Source organism: Orcinus orca, chromosome 5 (assembly GCF_937001465.1).
Source record: "Orcinus orca chromosome 5, mOrcOrc1.1, whole genome shotgun sequence".
NCBI classification, from domain to species: Eukaryota; Metazoa; Chordata; class Mammalia; order Artiodactyla; family Delphinidae; genus Orcinus; species Orcinus orca.
The window spans coordinates 125,151,891-125,159,514 of NC_064563.1; the positions used below are offsets into that span (position 1 = coordinate 125,151,891).

A 7,624-nucleotide genomic window follows, 5' to 3' on the forward strand; every position below is an offset into this window, starting at 1 on the left:
ATATTCTTTTGTGTCTGGCATCTTTTACTCAAACTTGTTTGTGAGATGCATCCAAACAATATTTATTTTATCTCCTTATTATGATATACTTTATATAAATCTACAAAAACATATATATACATATATAAATATGCGAATATGTATACATATATAAATACATACACACAATCACACTTAATGGGCTTTTTAAAGTTTTTATCTATTTCAAGCAGTGCTGCTACAGCACATGCTGGGGAATGGAATTGTCGAATAATTAGTTCTAGTAGAGGATGCCAAAGAGTTTTCCAAACCAGTTGGACTGACTTAAACTACCATTATCAGCATATAAGACTTCCAATCTGATGTCAATATTATCAGTCTTTTCCATTTCATCCATTTTAGTGGTGGTATACTGAAATTTAATTTTATTTTGCAGGTTCCTGCTGACTAAATAGTTGAGTACTTTTTCACATTTATTAGCTGACTCATAAGAATCTCTTCCAGTGTTTACATGTTTTACATGTTTTGATCTATTGGGTTGTCTGTTTTGCTTTGAATTGTGTCCTGCAGAAATTCATATGTTGAAGACCTAACTCCTAGTACCTCAGAATGTGTCCTTGTTTGGAAATAGGATTCTTGCAGATGTAATTAGGTGAGATGAGGTCCTACTGGCTTAGGGTGGACCTTAATCTAATATGCCTGCTGTCCTTATAAAAAGGGGGAAATTTAGACATACATACAAGGGAAAATTGCCATGTGAAGATGAAGATTGACAGCAAAGCATTAGAAGCTAGGAGAATGATATGGAACAGAATTCTCCCTCACAGCCCTTAGGAAGTTGCAGCCCTACTGACACCTAGATCTAGGATTTCTAGCCTCCAGAACTGAGGTGACATTTTTCTGTTATTTAGACCATCAGTTTATGGTACTTTGTTTCAGCAGCCCTAGCAAATTAATACACTGTCTCATTGATTTGAAAGAGTACAATATATACTCTGGGTTTTAGTTGTCAGTAATACGAACTGTAAGTTAGTCTATAACTTGCCTATTCATTCTCTTAATATCTTTTGATGAATAAAAGTTGGTTAGATTAATGTACATCAAATTATCTTTTTTAGTCCATATAATGCATATTTCCTTACCTCAATATCATGAAGATCTTAAATATCAAGAATCTATATTCTTCTAGATAATATGTTATATCTTTAAGCCTACAATGCACCTAGAATAGATTTTTGTGAATGCAGTGAGTAATTAGGTATACATTATCCAGGTCATAAAAGTGATCATATTTATTTTATATACTTCTCTAATTCAGAATACTTTTCATTACATTTTACTATATTGAAAATTTGGCATGTATGCATCTATTTCAGTGCCTTAAAATATTTTGAAAGCAATATTTTGCTAATGATTAATGAACTTTTTTTTTTTTGGCCACGCCACAGGGCATGTGGGATTTTATTTCCCCGACCAGGGGTTGAACCCGTGCCCCCTGCATTGGAAGCACAGAGTCTTAACCACTGGACCACCAGGGAAGTCCCAAACTTTCTCTTAAGGATGAAGTATTTAAAAGGATCTGTGAAATAACTTACACTTGTTTGTTATAAAATAGTTACATACAGGTGCATTTGTTACTTTACTTTGGTAAAGTCATTCAGTTTGAGAAGCAACAAACATTATTAGGTGCCTTTGGTTTGCTAGGTACTTTAACCAATGTTGCTTTCATTTAATACTTAGAAATGTTTATATCTGATATTTTGATAGGCACCAAGTTTTATATTTTTTTAAAGATATTTTTGATGTGGACCATTGCACCCCCTGAATTGGAAGGTGAATTCCCAACCACTGGACCACCAGGGAAGCCCCAAGTTTTATATTTTTTTAAGATATTTTTGATGCGGACCATTGCACCCCCTGAATTGGAAGGTGAATTCCTAACCAGTGGACCACCAGGGAAGTCCCAAGTTTTATATTTTTAAGTGACTAAATCTAATAAAATGAAACAGATTTACTAAAACAGGTCAAAAGATAAGACAGGAGATAAGGTATAAAACCAAAGCACGAGGACTGCTCGTCATTTACACCTGATAATGTACACCCAAGGGCTGAGAATCTCACATCTCCTTCAAATTCAAACCTCACACTTTGTTTTTGTTGCTGTTGTTGCTTAAGGTTTTTAATAAGCTAACCCCAGGAGTGTGGTGGGTCTGCCCTGCACTCGATAGTGCGTGCCGCCAGCCTGTGTCAAGCTGGGACCCAGCATCGCCAACTACCTCTGCCACATCTGGGCTCCTCCTGCGCTGTCCCTTCTCAGCATGTAATTAACTTACTTGACAGTGTAGGCAAGGCTGCAAACTCAACGATAACAAACAAGGTCACCAGGGCGCCTTCCAGGACCTTGGTGCAGATTGGCCTGCTTTAGCCCAGCAAGGTTAGGCCCACCCAACCACATAGAAGAGCTGAAGCACCTTCTGGCCATGGTGTATGTCCCTCTCTGTCTGGAACCATGTCTGGGAAGGGGAAAGTCTGGGGTCTGCTGCTGAGTTCGTCTTGTGCTATATGTTTTCAATTTCCTATATGACTTCAGCAGTAATTCAAAAAAGACATTGTCTTTTAGTTAAACATTAAACTTTGTGCTGGCGGTTGTCTTTTGCTGAAGTCCCACGTTTCTGTACTGCCCAGGCAGGATGGTGGATATGGACTAGGCTGGGTTGTCTGTGGGGAAATCCATGATGAAAAGACTCAGCTTTGTATTGCACTTGAACTTTCCATTGGGAGTTGTATAAATACTAGGAGGTTTAAAAGAAAATTCTCTGGAAAAAAATTAGTTGTCCATGATAATAACTACTTTCACAAGGAGTCATCTCAGGACTTTGGTGCATATACAGTAGTCTTTTGGTATCTGCCAAGGATTGGTTCCAAAACCCCACAGAATCAGAGGATGCTCAAGTTCCTTATTTAAAATGGGGTAGTGTTTGCATATAACCTATCAACACCCTCCCCTATACTTCAAGTCATCCCTAGATTATTTATAATACCTAATAATGATATAAATACTTTGTAAATAGTTGTAAATACAATGTAAATACTATGTAAATAGTTGCCCCCATGGTGGCAAATTCAAGTTCCGCTTTTTGGAATTCTCTGTAATATTTTCCCCAGTATTTTTCATTTGTAGTTGTTTGAATCTGCCATGCATAACCTTATGGATGCAGCTGAACTGTAGTGCCATTCAAGAATATTGGAAAGGAGGAGCTCAGCACACATGTAAGGTACCAGTCTTTCTAAATTGGAAGATAGTCCTGTTTCAGTCTCTGGGTTGCTGTTTTTGGAGCTCTCTTATTGCTCTCTTTGCTCATCTCACTCCATTGCCACTGTGCTCAGGCTGTCAGTGGTAGGGCTTGGAACAGAGCCCCAGCTGGAGAGCCACACAGTGCTGGGACCAAGTCCAAAGCACCACTGCAGTGCTGCCACCTCCAGATTCATAGTTTTGCAAATGGGTATCCAATGGACCCACTACACTACCAAAGCCAAATTCTTCCCCATTTCACTGTATATCAAATTTTTAATGTCAGATTTCTGGGCACTTTATTGGATTCTTCTTGTCTGTTTCTGAGCTAATTGTGTTACAGAACCAAATTTGGTTCTCATGCCTGCACACAATAAACCCAGTCTACTGACACTGGGTTGTGCTGAAGGAAAGTGCAGCATTTATTACAGGGTGCCAATCAAGGAGTGGAGGCAGCTAGTGCTTAAAAGACCAGAATTCCCTGATGGCTTTCAGGGAAAGGTTTTTAACCAGGGTGAGGGAGGGGGTTGTGGGGCACATGATCAACTTGTGGACATTTTTCTGATTGGTTGGTGGTGAGGTAGTCAGGAACCAACATCATCAACCTTCTGGTTCCAACCAGTCTGGGGTCTTTGTGCTTGTGGTCAGAATACAGTTAACTTCTTCCACCTGGTGGGGGTTTCAGTATCTGTAAAACAGCTCAAAGCCTATTGCTCAGAATATTATCTATAGCCCTTGAGAAGGAACTAAAGGCCCTTGACTTTGTATAGTGGCTAAACTATTATTATTTTGTCTTGCTTGACTGTTTTCCTTTGCTTCTGCGTTTTCTCACTTCTCCAATTAAATTTATTCTTTGGAACTTGAGGAATGCCTAGGGGGCTAAAGTTTTTCTACAAATAAGAGGCAGGTGGAGGACATGGGTTGGGGGGTGGGATCTGTCCTGGGAGGGCCCCATAGGGTCCTGCTTGTTTACAATTGTATTCTGTCATATTTATTATATATTTATAATTCATCTGTATATCTGAGAACAAAAGTTCCTCAGATTGTTTTAATGTTTTAATACTTTTGCAAGATTGCCTAAGCTCTTCTTGACTTTTATTTTTCATGTAATTTTGGAAACAGCTAACCAAGTTTTGCTAAGACACCTGTGGGGATTTTTAATGGGGTTGCTTTGAGTCAGTATATTAATTGGGAGAGAATTTACGTGTCCACAGTATTGTTTTTTCCAAACCTTGAACCTGGAATATCTCTTTTTTTGTTGTTCTTAGGGGAGGGCTAATGTTCCTCTTCTGCTAGATTTATTGCTGTACATCTTATCTTTCTTATGCTCTCAGAAATGTTATCTTTTATTTCCTGATTGCTTTTCCTCATATTTAGAACTTGGTTTTTATAAATTACATTGGTAAATTCTGTTATTTTGATTTGTCTAATTGTAGTTCATATATATATTGGTTGTAAAAGAAATACACGTTTATTTGTTATTTGTAAAATAAATACACTTTTATTTATTACCATCCAAGTCTCCAATTTTTATACCACATTTTTAAAAAATTTCTTTTCTTATTGCACTGGCTGTGACCTCCAGTATGATAACGACAGATCACAATATCATTTGTTACATACCCGTAACATGTTCTCAGATGAAAAATCCATATAATTATTTTTAATAAGCATTCTCTCATTTTCTTTCTTTCATAGTGGAGTCACTCAAAATAGCACACTTATTATGCCTTGTTCCTCACTTCTCTCATTTTACAACTGAACACATACTGATTTCCTCCATCCTCATTCTATGACACTGTATATGCCATTGGTCACTCCCTCAAATTGTATAATTTTCACTTCACTCCTCTGTTGTATCTATAATTCTTTTGAGAGTCTTTCTTCACCTTTTATAATGCTTATCAAGTTTAGTTATTAGAGAGGAATTTTAAAATCAGGAAAGTCTTATTTGTGTCTATCAAGAGTAACTTATTTTACCATTTTAAATTCTCTAAGCTTAATTTCTTTATCTTGACATGAGATAATATCTATTTATAATAATTTTGTAGGGAAAAAAATACGTGTGAAAGGCCTAGTACATGGCCAGGCACAGGATAAATGAGTGTGTACTTTTGTATTCTTTGAAATGTCTGCTTCTGTTCTTGTACTCCTTAAAATTAGGTTTTCCTACAGGTGTCATTTAGAGCTTTGTTCTCATTCCAATCACTGGTCTTGAGTGATGTGATCTTATTATTGTCTTTTAAAATTCAGCTTGAGCTTTACCTCCTTTTGTCTTCCTGACCAAATCTAACATATTTTCTTTGTGTTCTGATGGTATTCTCGCATATCAGTTGCTGTACTCTGATAGCAAACACTTCCTATTATCTCTAGCTTGAATGTTACTTTGTTTTTTGAAGGAAATTTGTGTTTCATTTCTTTATCTGAGAATTTGGGGACTTGAGGTTTCATGAAGCCATTCAGCTTTTCATTTGTAGATACATTTTTCAGATTATTACATATGTATATGGCTTCTTAAATTCATTACAAGATGTTCACTATTATTATTTACTTTTAAGTATATTATGAAATACATAAATTATCCAGAAAAGTATAAAGGTAGAATAGTGTACACACAGATTATGGGATTATCATTTATGTATATTTCCTATCCATTCTTCTCCATTTCTAACAAGAATTCTTCCAAACTTGCCTTTTCAAGCAATGCTACATGGAATCTTTGTTTCCTTATGACACTCTTGATGAGTGTAGAGAATGAACACTAAATCTTACCATATAGTAAAGAAATGGTCTCTTAAATAAATGGAAAATTTACAATCCCACCAGCAGTTTGTTATTACTTCTTTTCTGTTTTCCCACATCCTGGCCAATGCATGGGATTTTGAGAGTATCTAATATTTACTAACTTAATAGAATAAAATATTTTCAGGGTTATAGATAAATTAGTATGTTCATTAGCCTTTGGTTTCCTCTTATGTTGATTATCGTTTTTGATATTGGCTTTTTGTTGTTTTTTGTCTTACTGGCATATTTGTCTTTTGGGGGCAGGGGGTTACATAGTTATTGTTTTTTAATTTTGTATTTAAATTAGCATTGTTCGTCCTATATGTGAACATCTTTCCCAGTTCTTTTTAACAGTTTTAGATTACTCATTATGCTTTTGACATCACAGAGACTTTAAAATTTTGAGTCAAAATTTTATATGCAATGAGATTTAGCAAATTTCTCCATTAACTTGTGAAAATTTTTGTAGCTTCATATAATATATTGATTTGCTTGTCAGGTTCAATGATACTTTTTCTTGTTTTTTTGTATATATTCTTTGTTATTGCTGATTTGTTTGAATGCTATTATTTTCATATTTTGATACAGTTACTCTGCTAAGTACATCTTAGCTATGGAGGAGTTAATATTTATTTTCTTAGATTTTTAGCATCATTATGTGATTTTTAAGAAAGTTACATTTTTTTTTCATTTTCCACTTTTTTCCCTCAACTTTTTGGTTATATTTCTTTGGCTAGGACTTCCAGTACCCTACTGATTATGAGCTATATAAGTGAGCAAGCTGGCATTTTACTTACAGTAAAGAAAATGACTATGTTCTTCCCTCTCAAGTGTGATATTGCTTTGATTCTTGGCAGAGCAGTTTATCAAGCTGCTAGAATTTATCATAATTGTTATTTTTATTAGATATATTTTCAGGATCTACTGAGAGTTTTTCTTTTTGTCTTTAATTGGTTAATGGGATTTACAGTGATAATTTTTTAAAAAATAACAACCCATTCTTGCATTCCTAGGGCAAATTATACTAGGTCATGAGTTTAACAGCTTTTAATTTTTACTCTTTGTCCAAATTTGTATATGTGGGATTATCACTATTCCAGATATTTTTTTTCTAAAATTATACTTTAATAATACATGAAACACCTATGCTTTCAGAGGGAAAATTTTTCACTTTTTGATTTGGTTTGTAAAAGGCATTTACTTATTAGGGTTTTCTATTTTTCTTAAAGCACTCCTGCACTCTTGGGTAATTGTATTAGTTTTCTATTGCTGCATAACAAATTACCAAAAATTTACTGGGTTAAAATGTCTCGTATTTTTATCTCACTTTCCATTGGTCAAGAATCTGGGTACAGCTCACCTGGGTCCTCTGCTATGGCATCCAAAGGCTGCAGTCAAGGTGTCTGCAGAGGTACATTCTCCTCAGAGGTTCTACTGGGTAAAGGTTACCTTTCAAGCTTCCTTGGGTTGTGGCCAAAGCCATTTCCTTGTTGATGAAGAACTTACAGCAGCTGTCTTCTTCAATGTCAGTTGGAGAGTCTCCCACCTCAGTGAGGTTCCCAGTCCTTT

The 7,624-nt window shown here is 35.6% G+C and overlaps 1 pseudogene; it reads right to left on the reverse strand.

Annotated features, from left to right (window-relative positions):
• Window positions 1-259: 259 nt before the first annotated feature.
• On the reverse strand, window positions 260-3,341 carry LOC117199316 (ubiquitin-conjugating enzyme E2 J2-like; annotated as a pseudogene).
• Between the last annotated feature and the right edge of the window lie 4,283 nt (window positions 3,342-7,624).